This window comes from Notolepis coatsorum (assembly GCF_963971535.1).
Source record: "Notolepis coatsorum genome assembly, chromosome: 12".
Classification (NCBI taxonomy): domain Eukaryota; kingdom Metazoa; phylum Chordata; class Actinopteri; order Aulopiformes; family Paralepididae; genus Notolepis; species Notolepis coatsorum.
In genome coordinates this window covers 130,178,979-130,192,864 of record NC_140176.1, presented here as the reverse complement: position 1 = coordinate 130,192,864, position 13,886 = coordinate 130,178,979, and positions in this window count along the sequence as shown.

Sequence of the window (13,886 nt, the reverse complement as noted above, 5' to 3'; positions counted from 1 at the left end):
CCTGTGTGTCGTTGGAGAGAGAGCTACTAGAACGTTTTATAAAGAACCAACCTGTGTGTTGTTGGGGAGAGAGCTACAATAACGTTTTATAAAGAACCAACCTGTGTGTTGTTGGGGAGAGAGCTACAAGAACGTTTTATAAAGAACCAACCTGTGTGTTGTTGGGAGAGAGCTACAAGAACGTTTTATAAAGAACCAACCTGTGTGTTGTTGGGAGAGAGCTACAAGAGCGTTTTATAAAGAACCGACCTGTGTGTTGTTGGGGAGAGAGCTACTAGAACGTTTTATAAAGAACCAACCTGTGTGTCGTTGGGGAGAGAGCTACTAGAACGTTTTATAAAGAACCGACCTGTGTGTTGTTGGGAGAGAGCTACTAGAACGTTTTATAAAGAACCGACCTGTGTGTTGTTGGGGAGAGAGCTACTAGAACGTTTTATAAAGAACCGACCTGTGTGTTGTTGGAGAGAGAGCTACTAGAACGTTTTATAAAGAACCAACCTGTGTGTTGTTGGGGAGAGAGCTACTAGAACGTTTTATAAAGAACCAACCTGTGTGTTGTTGGGGAGAGAGCTACAAGAACGTTTTATAAAGAACCAACCTGTGTGTTGTTGGGGAGAGAGCTACTAGAACGTTTTATAAAGAACCGACCTGTGTGTTGTTGGAGAGAGAGCTACAAGAACGTTTTATAAAGAACCAACCTGTGTGTTGTTGGGAGAGAGCTACAAGAACGTTTTATAAAGAACCAACCTGTGTGTCGTTGGAGAGAGAGCTACAAGAGCGTTTTATAAAGAACCAACCTGTGTGTTGTTGGGGAGAGAGCTACATGAACGTTTTATAAAGAACCGACCTGTGTGTTGTTGGGAGAGAGCTACTAGAACGTTTTATAAAGAACCAACCTGTGTGTTGTTGGGAGAGAGCTACAAGAACGTTTTATAAAGAACCAACCTGTGTGTTGTTGGGGAGAGAGCTACAATAACGTTTTATAAAGAACCAACCTGTGTGTTGTTGGGGAGAGAGCTACAAGAACGTTTTATAAAGAACCAACCTGTGTGTCGTTGGAGAGAGAGCTACTAGAACGTTTTATAAAGAACCAACCTGTGTGTTGTTGGGGAGAGAGCTACAATAACGTTTTATAAAGAACCAACCTGTGTGTTGTTGGGGAGAGAGCTACAAGAACGTTTTATAAAGAACCAACCTGTGTGTTGTTGGGAGAGAGCTACAAGAACGTTTTATAAAGAACCAACCTGTGTGTTGTTGGGAGAGAGCTACAAGAGCGTTTTATAAAGAACCGACCTGTGTGTTGTTGGGGAGAGAGCTACTAGAACGTTTTATAAAGAACCAACCTGTGTGTTGTTGGGGAGAGAGCTACAAGAACGTTTTATAAAGAACCGACCTGTGTGTTGCTGGGGAGAGAGCTACTAGAACGTTTTATAAAGAACCAACCTGTGTGTCGTTGGGGAGAGAGCTACTAGAACGTTTTATAAAGAACCAACCTGTGTGTCGTTGGGGAGAGAGCTACAAGAACGTTTTATAAAGAACCAACCTGTGTGTTGTTGGGGAGAGAGCTACTAGAACGTTTTATAAAGAACCAACCTGTGTGTTGTTGGAGAGAGAGCTACAAGAACGTTTTATAAAGAACCGACCTGTGTGTCGTTGGGGAGAGAGCTACTAGAACGTTTTATAAAGAACCGACCTGTGTGTTGTTGGGGAGAGAGCTACAAGAACGTTTTATAAAGAACCGACCTGTGTGTTGTTGGGGAGAGAGCTACTAGAACGTTTTATAAAGAACCAACCTGTGTGTTGTTGGGAGAGAGCTACAAGAACGTTTTATAAAGAACCGACCTGTGTGTTGTTGGGGAGAGAGCTACTAGAACGTTTTATAAAGAACCAACCTGTGTGTTGTTGGGGAGAGAGCTACTAGAACGTTTTATAAAGAACCGACCTGTGTGTTGTTGGGAGAGAGCTACTAGAACGTTTTATTTTTTATTTATTTTTACTGATCTTTTTCCCCCTCCATTTTTCCTCCGATTTTCTCCCATCCCAATGTTAGTCGTATGCCAATTCCCAGTCCCTTCCTGGTCGCTGCGCACTTACCCCCCACAGTCAGATCATCTGGGAGAGTGGAGGCTACCACGTGCTTCCTCCGACACACGTCCAGCCAATCACTGCTTCTTTTCACCTGGCAGCGCGGATTCTCATTGAGAGGGCGTAGCGTGTGGGAGGACCACACTATCCCCATCAAGTCCTATCCGCGCTTAGCAGGCGCCCCGACCGAACTGTAGGAGTCGCTGTTTACAACGACCCGGACCCACCCCGCCAGCTTCTCCCACCCTCTAATACAGCCAATTGTATTAGTGCAGACGGCCAGCCAAGCTGGTGACAACCCCGGAGCTGTGAGCTGGATTCGAACAGGCGAATCCAGCTCACAGCTCCGGGGTTGGTGACGAACGCAATCTCCGCTCGGCCACCTAACCGCCCTACTAGAACGTTTTATAAAGAACCGACCTGTGTGTTGTTGGGGAGAGAGCTACTAGAGCGTTTTATAAAGAACCAACCTGTGTGTCGTTGGGGAGAGAGCTACTAGAACGTTTTATAAAGAACCGACCTGTGTGTTGTTGGGGAGAGAGCTACTAGAACGTTTTATAAAGAACCGACCTGTGTGTTGTTGGGGAGAGAGCTACTAGAACGTTTTATAAAGAACCGACCTGTGTGTTGTTGGGGAGAGAGCTACTAGAACGTTTTATAAAGAACCAACCTGTGTGTTGTTGGGGAGAGAGCTACTAGAACGTTTTATAAAGAACCGACCTGTGTGTTGTTGGGAGAGAGCTACAAGAACGTTTTATAAAGAACCGACCTGTGTGTTGTTGGGGAGAGAGCTACTAGAACGTTTTATAAAGAACCGACCTGTGTGTTGTTGGAGAGAGAGCTACTAGAACGTTTTATAAAGAACCGACCTGTGTGTCGTTGGGGAGAGAGCTACTAGAACGTTTTATAAAGAACCAACCTGTGTGTTGTTGGGGAGAGAGCTACTAGAACGTTTTATAAAGAAACAACCTGTGTGTTGTTGGGGAGAGAGCTACTAGAATGTTTTATAAAGAACCGACCTGTGTGTCGTTGGGGAGAGAGCTACAAGAACGTTTTATAAAGAACCGACCTGTGTGTCGTTGGGGAGAGAGCTACAAGAACGTTTTATAAAGAACCGACCTGTGTGTCGTTGGGGAGAGAGCTACTAGAACGTTTTATAAAGAACCGACCTGTGTGTTGTTGGGAGAGAGCTACTAGAACGTTTTATAAAGAACCGACCTGTGTGTTGTTGGAGAGAGAGCTACTAGAACGTTTTATAAAGAACCGACCTGTGTGTCGTTGGGGAGAGAGCTACTAGAACGTTTTATAAAGAACCGACCTGTGTGTTGTTGGGAGAGAGCTACTAGAACGTTTTATAAAGAACCAACCTGTGTGTTGTTGGGGAGAGAGCTACTAGAACGTTTTATAAAGAACCGACCAGTGTGTCGTTGGGGAGAGAGCTACAAGAACGTTTTATAAAGAACCGACCTGTGTGTCGTTGGGGAGAGAGCTACAAGAACGTTTTATAAAGAACCAACCTGTGTGTTGTTGGGGAGAGAGCTACAAGAACGTTTTATAAAGAACCGACCTGTGTGTTGTTGGGAGAGAGCTACAAGAACGTTTTATAAAGAACCAACCTGTGTGTTGTTGGGAGAGAGCTACTAGAACGTTTTATAAAGAACCAACCTGTGTGTCGTTGGGGAGAGAGCTACTAGAACGTTTTATAAAGAACCAACCTGTGTGTTGTTGGAGAGAGAGCTACAAGAACGTTTTATAAAGAACCGACCTGTGTGTTGTTGGGAGAGAGCTACTAGAACGTTTTATAAAGAACCAACCTGTGTGTTGTTGGGGAGAGAGCTACTAGAACGTTTTATAAAGAACCAACCTGTGTGTTGTTGGAGAGAGAGCTACTAGAACGTTTTATAAAGAACCAACCTGTGTGTTGTTGGGAGAGAGCTACTAGAACGTTTTATAAAGAACCGACCTGTGTGTTGTTGGGGAGAGAGCTACTAGAACGTTTTATAAAGAACCGGCCTGTGTGTTGTTGGAGAGAGAGCTACTAGAACGTTTTATAAAGAACCAACCTGTGTGTTGTTGGGGAGAGAGCTACTAGAACGTTTTATAAAGAACCAACCTGTGTGTTGTTGGGGAGAGAGCTACTAGAACGTTTTATAAAGAAACAACCTGTGTGTTGTTGGGGAGAGAGCTACTAGAATGTTTTATAAAGAACCGACCTGTGTGTCGTTGGGGAGAGAGCTACAAGAACGTTTTATAAAGAACCGACCTGTGTGTCGTTGGGGAGAGAGCTACAAGAACGTTTTATAAAGAACCGACCTGTGTGTCGTTGGGGAGAGAGCTACTAGAACGTTTTATAAAGAACCGACCTGTGTGTTGTTGGGAGAGAGCTACTAGAACGTTTTATAAAGAACCGACCTGTGTGTTGTTGGAGAGAGAGCTACTAGAACGTTTTATAAAGAACCGACCTGTGTGTCGTTGGGGAGAGAGCTACTAGAACGTTTTATAAAGAACCGACCTGTGTGTTGTTGGGAGAGAGCTACTAGAACGTTTTATAAAGAACCAACCTGTGTGTTGTTGGGGAGAGAGCTACTAGAACGTTTTATAAAGAACCGACCAGTGTGTCGTTGGGGAGAGAGCTACAAGAACGTTTTATAAAGAACCGACCTGTGTGTCGTTGGGGAGAGAGCTACAAGAACGTTTTATAAAGAACCAACCTGTGTGTTGTTGGGGAGAGAGCTACAAGAACGTTTTATAAAGAACCGACCTGTGTGTTGTTGGGAGAGAGCTACAAGAACGTTTTATAAAGAACCAACCTGTGTGTTGTTGGGAGAGAGCTACTAGAACGTTTTATAAAGAACCAACCTGTGTGTCGTAGGGGAGAGAGCTACTAGAACGTTTTATAAAGAACCAACCTGTGTGTTGTTGGAGAGAGAGCTACAAGAACGTTTTATAAAGACCGACCTGTGTGTTGTTGGGAGAGAGCTACTAGAACGTTTTATAAAGAACCAACCTGTGTGTTGTTGGGGAGAGAGCTACTAGAATGTTTTATAAAGAACCAACCTGTGTGTTGTTGGAGAGAGAGCTACTAGAACGTTTTATAAAGAACCAACCTGTGTGTTGTTGGGAGAGAGCTACTAGAACGTTTTATAAAGAACCAACCTGTGTGTTGTTGGGGAGAGAGCTACTAGAACGTTTTATAAAGAACCGGCCTGTGTGTTGTTGGAGAGAGAGCTACTAGAACGTTTTATAAAGAACCAACCTGTGTGTTGTTGGGGAGAGAGCTACTAGAACGTTTTATAAAGAACCAACCTGTGTGTTGTTGGGGAGAGAGCTACAAGAACGTTTTATAAAGAACCAACCTGTGTGTTGTTGGGGAGAGAGCTACAAGAACGTTTTATAAAGAACCAACCTGTGTGTTGTTGGGGAGAGAGCTACAAGAACGTTTTATAAAGAACCGACCTGTGTGTTGTTGGGAGAGAGCTAAAAGAACGTTTTATAAAGAACCAACCTGTGTGTCGTTGGAGAGAGAGCTACAAGAGCGTTTTATAAAGAACCGACCTGTGTGTTGTTGGGGAGAGAGCTACAAGAACGTTTTATAAAGAACCGACCTGTGTGTTGTTGGGAGAGAGCTACTAGAACGTTTTATAAAGAACCAACCTGTGTGTTGTTGGGAGAGAGCTACAAGAACGTTTTATAAAGAACCAACCTGTGTGTTGTTGGGGAGAGAGCTACAAGAACGTTTTATAAAGAACCAACCTGTGTGTTGTTGGGGAGAGAGCTACAAGAACGTTTTATAAAGAACCAACCTGTGTGTCGTTGGAGAGAGAGCTACTAGAACGTTTTATAAAGAACCGACCTGTGTGTTGTTGGGAGAGAGCTACAAGAACGTTTTATAAAGAACCAACCTGTGTGTTGTTGGGAGAGAGCTACTAGAACGTTTTATAAAGAACCAACCTGTGTGTCGTTGGAGAGAGAGCTACAAGAGCGTTTTATAAAGAACCGACCTGTGTGTTGTTGGGGAGAGAGCTACAAGAACGTTTTATAAAGAACCAACCTGTGTGTTGTTGGGAGAGAGCTACAAGAACGTTTTATAAAGAACCAACCTGTGTGTTGTTGGGAGAGAGCTACAAGAGCGTTTTATAAAGAACCGACCTGTGTGTTGTTGGGGAGAGAGCTACTAGAACGTTTTATAAAGAACCAACCTGTGTGTTGTTGGGGAGAGAGCTACAAGAACGTTTTATAAAGAACCGACCTGTGTGTTGTTGGGGAGAGAGCTACTAGAACGTTTTATAAAGAACCAACCTGTGTGTCGTTGGGGAGAGAGCTACTAGAACGTTTTATAAAGAACCAACCTGTGTGTCGTTGGGGAGAGAGCTACAAGAACGTTTTATAAAGAACCAACCTGTGTGTTGTTGGGGAGAGAGCTACTAGAACGTTTTATAAAGAACCAACCTGTGTGTTGTTGGAGAGAGAGCTACAAGAACGTTTTATAAAGAACCGACCTGTGTGTCGTTGGGGAGAGAGCTACTAGAACGTTTTATAAAGAACCGACCTGTGTGTTGTTGGGGAGAGAGCTACAAGAACGTTTTATAAAGAACCGACCTGTGTGTTGTTGGGGAGAGAGCTACTAGAACGTTTTATAAAGAACCAACCTGTGTGTTGTTGGGGAGAGAGCTACTAGAACGTTTTATAAAGAACCGACCTGTGTGTTGTTGGGAGAGAGCTACTAGAACGTTTTATTTTTTATTTATTTTTACTGATCTTTTTCCCCCTCCATTTTTCCTCCGATTTTCTCCCATCCCAATGTTAGTCGTATGCCAATTCCCAGTCCCTTCCTGGTCGCTGCGCACTTACCCCCCACAGTCAGATCATCTGGGAGAGTGGAGGCTACCACGTGCTTCCTCCGACACACGTCCAGCCAATCACTGCTTCTTTTCACCTGGCAGCGCGGATTCTCATTGAGAGGGCGTAGCGTGTGGGAGGACCACACTATCCCCATCAAGTCCTATCCGCGCTTAGCAGGCGCCCCGACCGAACTGTAGGAGTCGCTGTTTACAACGACCCGGACCCACCCCGCCAGCTTCTCCCACCCTCTAATACAGCCAATTGTATTAGTGCAGACGGCCAGCCAAGCTGGTGACAACCCCGGAGCTGTGAGCTGGATTCGAACAGGCGAATCCAGCTCACAGCTCCGGGGTTGGTGACGAACGCAATCTCCGCTCGGCCACCTAACCGCCCTACTAGAACGTTTTATAAAGAACCGACCTGTGTGTTGTTGGGGAGAGAGCTACTAGAGCGTTTTATAAAGAACCAACCTGTGTGTCGTTGGGGAGAGAGCTACTAGAACGTTTTATAAAGAACCGACCTGTGTGTTGTTGGGAGAGAGCTACTAGAACGTTTTATAAAGAACCGACCTGTGTGTTGTTGGGGAGAGAGCTACTAGAACGTTTTATAAAGAACCGACCTGTGTGTTGTTGGAGAGAGAGCTACTAGAACGTTTTATAAAGAACCAACCTGTGTGTTGTTGGGGAGAGAGCTACTAGAACGTTTTATAAAGAACCAACCTGTGTGTTGTTGGGGAGAGAGCTACAAGAACGTTTTATAAAGAACCAACCTGTGTGTTGTTGGGGAGAGAGCTACTAGAACGTTTTATAAAGAACCGACCTGTGTGTTGTTGGAGAGAGAGCTACAAGAACGTTTTATAAAGAACCAACCTGTGTGTTGTTGGGAGAGAGCTACAAGAACGTTTTATAAAGAACCAACCTGTGTGTCGTTGGAGAGAGAGCTACAAGAGCGTTTTATAAAGAACCAACCTGTGTGTTGTTGGGGAGAGAGCTACATGAACGTTTTATAAAGAACCGACCTGTGTGTTGTTGGGAGAGAGCTACTAGAACGTTTTATAAAGAACCAACCTGTGTGTTGTTGGGAGAGAGCTACAAGAACGTTTTATAAAGAACCAACCTGTGTGTTGTTGGGGAGAGAGCTACAATAACGTTTTATAAAGAACCAACCTGTGTGTTGTTGGGGAGAGAGCTACAAGAACGTTTTATAAAGAACCAACCTGTGTGTCGTTGGAGAGAGAGCTACTAGAACGTTTTATAAAGAACCAACCTGTGTGTTGTTGGGGAGAGAGCTACAATAACGTTTTATAAAGAACCAACCTGTGTGTTGTTGGGGAGAGAGCTACAAGAACGTTTTATAAAGAACCAACCTGTGTGTTGTTGGGAGAGAGCTACAAGAACGTTTTATAAAGAACCAACCTGTGTGTTGTTGGGAGAGAGCTACAAGAGCGTTTTATAAAGAACCGACCTGTGTGTTGTTGGGGAGAGAGCTACTAGAACGTTTTATAAAGAACCAACCTGTGTGTTGTTGGGGAGAGAGCTACAAGAACGTTTTATAAAGAACCGACCTGTGTGTTGCTGGGGAGAGAGCTACTAGAACGTTTTATAAAGAACCAACCTGTGTGTCGTTGGGGAGAGAGCTACTAGAACGTTTTATAAAGAACCAACCTGTGTGTCGTTGGGGAGAGAGCTACAAGAACGTTTTATAAAGAACCAACCTGTGTGTTGTTGGGGAGAGAGCTACTAGAACGTTTTATAAAGAACCAACCTGTGTGTTGTTGGAGAGAGAGCTACAAGAACGTTTTATAAAGAACCGACCTGTGTGTCGTTGGGGAGAGAGCTACTAGAACGTTTTATAAAGAACCGACCTGTGTGTTGTTGGGGAGAGAGCTACAAGAACGTTTTATAAAGAACCGACCTGTGTGTTGTTGGGGAGAGAGCTACTAGAACGTTTTATAAAGAACCAACCTGTGTGTTGTTGGGAGAGAGCTACAAGAACGTTTTATAAAGAACCGACCTGTGTGTTGTTGGGGAGAGAGCTACTAGAACGTTTTATAAAGAACCAACCTGTGTGTTGTTGGGGAGAGAGCTACTAGAACGTTTTATAAAGAACCGACCTGTGTGTTGTTGGGAGAGAGCTACTAGAACGTTTTATTTTTTATTTATTTTTACTGATCTTTTTCCCCCTCCATTTTTCCTCCGATTTTCTCCCATCCCAATGTTAGTCGTATGCCAATTCCCAGTCCCTTCCTGGTCGCTGCGCACTTACCCCCCACAGTCAGATCATCTGGGAGAGTGGAGGCTACCACGTGCTTCCTCCGACACACGTCCAGCCAATCACTGCTTCTTTTCACCTGGCAGCGCGGATTCTCATTGAGAGGGCGTAGCGTGTGGGAGGACCACACTATCCCCATCAAGTCCTATCCGCGCTTAGCAGGCGCCCCGACCGAACTGTAGGAGTCGCTGTTTACAACGACCCGGACCCACCCCGCCAGCTTCTCCCACCCTCTAATACAGCCAATTGTATTAGTGCAGACGGCCAGCCAAGCTGGTGACAACCCCGGAGCTGTGAGCTGGATTCGAACAGGCGAATCCAGCTCACAGCTCCGGGGTTGGTGACGAACGCAATCTCCGCTCGGCCACCTAACCGCCCTACTAGAACGTTTTATAAAGAACCGACCTGTGTGTTGTTGGGGAGAGAGCTACTAGAGCGTTTTATAAAGAACCAACCTGTGTGTCGTTGGGGAGAGAGCTACTAGAACGTTTTATAAAGAACCGACCTGTGTGTTGTTGGGGAGAGAGCTACTAGAACGTTTTATAAAGAACCGACCTGTGTGTTGTTGGGGAGAGAGCTACTAGAACGTTTTATAAAGAACCGACCTGTGTGTTGTTGGGGAGAGAGCTACTAGAACGTTTTATAAAGAACCAACCTGTGTGTTGTTGGGGAGAGAGCTACTAGAACGTTTTATAAAGAACCGACCTGTGTGTTGTTGGGAGAGAGCTACAAGAACGTTTTATAAAGAACCGACCTGTGTGTTGTTGGGGAGAGAGCTACTAGAACGTTTTATAAAGAACCGACCTGTGTGTTGTTGGAGAGAGAGCTACTAGAACGTTTTATAAAGAACCGACCTGTGTGTCGTTGGGGAGAGAGCTACTAGAACGTTTTATAAAGAACCAACCTGTGTGTTGTTGGGGAGAGAGCTACTAGAACGTTTTATAAAGAAACAACCTGTGTGTTGTTGGGGAGAGAGCTACTAGAATGTTTTATAAAGAACCGACCTGTGTGTCGTTGGGGAGAGAGCTACAAGAACGTTTTATAAAGAACCGACCTGTGTGTCGTTGGGGAGAGAGCTACAAGAACGTTTTATAAAGAACCGACCTGTGTGTCGTTGGGGAGAGAGCTACTAGAACGTTTTATAAAGAACCGACCTGTGTGTTGTTGGGAGAGAGCTACTAGAACGTTTTATAAAGAACCGACCTGTGTGTTGTTGGAGAGAGAGCTACTAGAACGTTTTATAAAGAACCGACCTGTGTGTCGTTGGGGAGAGAGCTACTAGAACGTTTTATAAAGAACCGACCTGTGTGTTGTTGGGAGAGAGCTACTAGAACGTTTTATAAAGAACCAACCTGTGTGTTGTTGGGGAGAGAGCTACTAGAACGTTTTATAAAGAACCGACCAGTGTGTCGTTGGGGAGAGAGCTACAAGAACGTTTTATAAAGAACCGACCTGTGTGTCGTTGGGGAGAGAGCTACAAGAACGTTTTATAAAGAACCAACCTGTGTGTTGTTGGGGAGAGAGCTACAAGAACGTTTTATAAAGAACCGACCTGTGTGTTGTTGGGAGAGAGCTACAAGAACGTTTTATAAAGAACCAACCTGTGTGTTGTTGGGAGAGAGCTACTAGAACGTTTTATAAAGAACCAACCTGTGTGTCGTTGGGGAGAGAGCTACTAGAACGTTTTATAAAGAACCAACCTGTGTGTTGTTGGAGAGAGAGCTACAAGAACGTTTTATAAAGAACCGACCTGTGTGTTGTTGGGAGAGAGCTACTAGAACGTTTTATAAAGAACCAACCTGTGTGTTGTTGGGGAGAGAGCTACTAGAACGTTTTATAAAGAACCAACCTGTGTGTTGTTGGAGAGAGAGCTACTAGAACGTTTTATAAAGAACCAACCTGTGTGTTGTTGGGAGAGAGCTACTAGAACGTTTTATAAAGAACCGACCTGTGTGTTGTTGGGGAGAGAGCTACTAGAACGTTTTATAAAGAACCGGCCTGTGTGTTGTTGGAGAGAGAGCTACTAGAACGTTTTATAAAGAACCAACCTGTGTGTTGTTGGGGAGAGAGCTACTAGAACGTTTTATAAAGAACCAACCTGTGTGTTGTTGGGGAGAGAGCTACTAGAACGTTTTATAAAGAAACAACCTGTGTGTTGTTGGGGAGAGAGCTACTAGAATGTTTTATAAAGAACCGACCTGTGTGTCGTTGGGGAGAGAGCTACAAGAACGTTTTATAAAGAACCGACCTGTGTGTCGTTGGGGAGAGAGCTACAAGAACGTTTTATAAAGAACCGACCTGTGTGTCGTTGGGGAGAGAGCTACTAGAACGTTTTATAAAGAACCGACCTGTGTGTTGTTGGGAGAGAGCTACTAGAACGTTTTATAAAGAACCGACCTGTGTGTTGTTGGAGAGAGAGCTACTAGAACGTTTTATAAAGAACCGACCTGTGTGTCGTTGGGGAGAGAGCTACTAGAACGTTTTATAAAGAACCGACCTGTGTGTTGTTGGGAGAGAGCTACTAGAACGTTTTATAAAGAACCAACCTGTGTGTTGTTGGGGAGAGAGCTACTAGAACGTTTTATAAAGAACCGACCAGTGTGTCGTTGGGGAGAGAGCTACAAGAACGTTTTATAAAGAACCGACCTGTGTGTCGTTGGGGAGAGAGCTACAAGAACGTTTTATAAAGAACCAACCTGTGTGTTGTTGGGGAGAGAGCTACAAGAACGTTTTATAAAGAACCGACCTGTGTGTTGTTGGGAGAGAGCTACAAGAACGTTTTATAAAGAACCAACCTGTGTGTTGTTGGGAGAGAGCTACTAGAACGTTTTATAAAGAACCAACCTGTGTGTCGTAGGGGAGAGAGCTACTAGAACGTTTTATAAAGAACCAACCTGTGTGTTGTTGGAGAGAGAGCTACAAGAACGTTTTATAAAGACCGACCTGTGTGTTGTTGGGAGAGAGCTACTAGAACGTTTTATAAAGAACCAACCTGTGTGTTGTTGGGGAGAGAGCTACTAGAACGTTTTATAAAGAACCAACCTGTGTGTTGTTGGAGAGAGAGCTACTAGAACGTTTTATAAAGAACCAACCTGTGTGTTGTTGGGAGAGAGCTACTAGAACGTTTTATAAAGAACCAACCTGTGTGTTGTTGGGGAGAGAGCTACTAGAATGTTTTATAAAGAACCGGCCTGTGTGTTGTTGGAGAGAGAGCTACTAGAACGTTTTATAAAGAACCAACCTGTGTGTTGTTGGGGAGAGAGCTACTAGAACGTTTTATAAAGAACCAACCTGTGTGTTGTTGGGGAGAGAGCTACAAGAACGTTTTATAAAGAACCAACCTGTGTGTTGTTGGGGAGAGAGCTACAAGAACGTTTTATAAAGAACCAACCTGTGTGTTGTTGGGGAGAGAGCTACAAGAACGTTTTATAAAGAACCGACCTGTGTGTTGTTGGGAGAGAGCTAAAAGAACGTTTTATAAAGAACCAACCTGTGTGTCGTTGGAGAGAGAGCTACAAGAGCGTTTTATAAAGAACCGACCTGTGTGTTGTTGGGGAGAGAGCTACAAGAACGTTTTATAAAGAACCGACCTGTGTGTTGTTGGGAGAGAGCTACTAGAACGTTTTATAAAGAACCAACCTGTGTGTTGTTGGGAGAGAGCTACAAGAACGTTTTATAAAGAACCAACCTGTGTGTTGTTGGGGAGAGAGCTACAAGAACGTTTTATAAAGAACCAACCTGTGTGTTGTTGGGGAGAGAGCTACAAGAACGTTTTATAAAGAACCAACCTGTGTGTCGTTGGAGAGAGAGCTACTAGAACGTTTTATAAAGAACCGACCTGTGTGTTGTTGGGAGAGAGCTACAAGAACGTTTTATAAAGAACCAACCTGTGTGTTGTTGGGAGAGAGCTACTAGAACGTTTTATAAAGAACCAACCTGTGTGTCGTTGGAGAGAGAGCTACAAGAGCGTTTTATAAAGAACCGACCTGTGTGTTGTTGGGGAGAGAGCTACAAGAACGTTTTATAAAGAACCAACCTGTGTGTTGTTGGGAGAGAGCTACAAGAACGTTTTATAAAGAACCGACCTGTGTGTTGTTGGGGAGAGAGCTACAAGAACGTTTTATAAAGAACCGACCTGTGTGTTGTTGGAGAGAGAGCTACTAGAACGTTTTATAAAGAACCAACCTGTGTGTTGTTGGGGAGAGAGCTACAAGAACGTTTTATAAAGAACCGACCTGTGTGTTGTTGGGGAGAGAGCTACAAGAACGTTTTATAAAGAACCAACCTGTGTGTCGTTGGGGAGAGAGCTACTAGAACGTTTTATAAAGAACCAACCTGTGTGTTGTTGGAGAGAGAGCTACTAGAACGTTTTATAAAGAACCAACCTGTGTGTCGTTGGAGAGAGAGCTACTAGAACGTTTTATAAAGAACCGACCTGTGTGTCGTTGGGGAGAGAGCTACAAGAACGTTTTATAAAGAACCAACCTGTGTGTTGTTGGGGAGAGAGCTACTAGAACGTTTTATAAAGAACTGACCTGTGTGTTGTTGGGAGAGAGCTACTAGAACGTTTTATAAAGAACCGACCTGTGTGTTGTTGGGGAGAGAGCTACTAGAACGTTTTATAAAGAACCGACCTGTGTGTTGTTGGAGAGAGAGCTACTAGAACGTTTTATAAAGAACCAACCTGT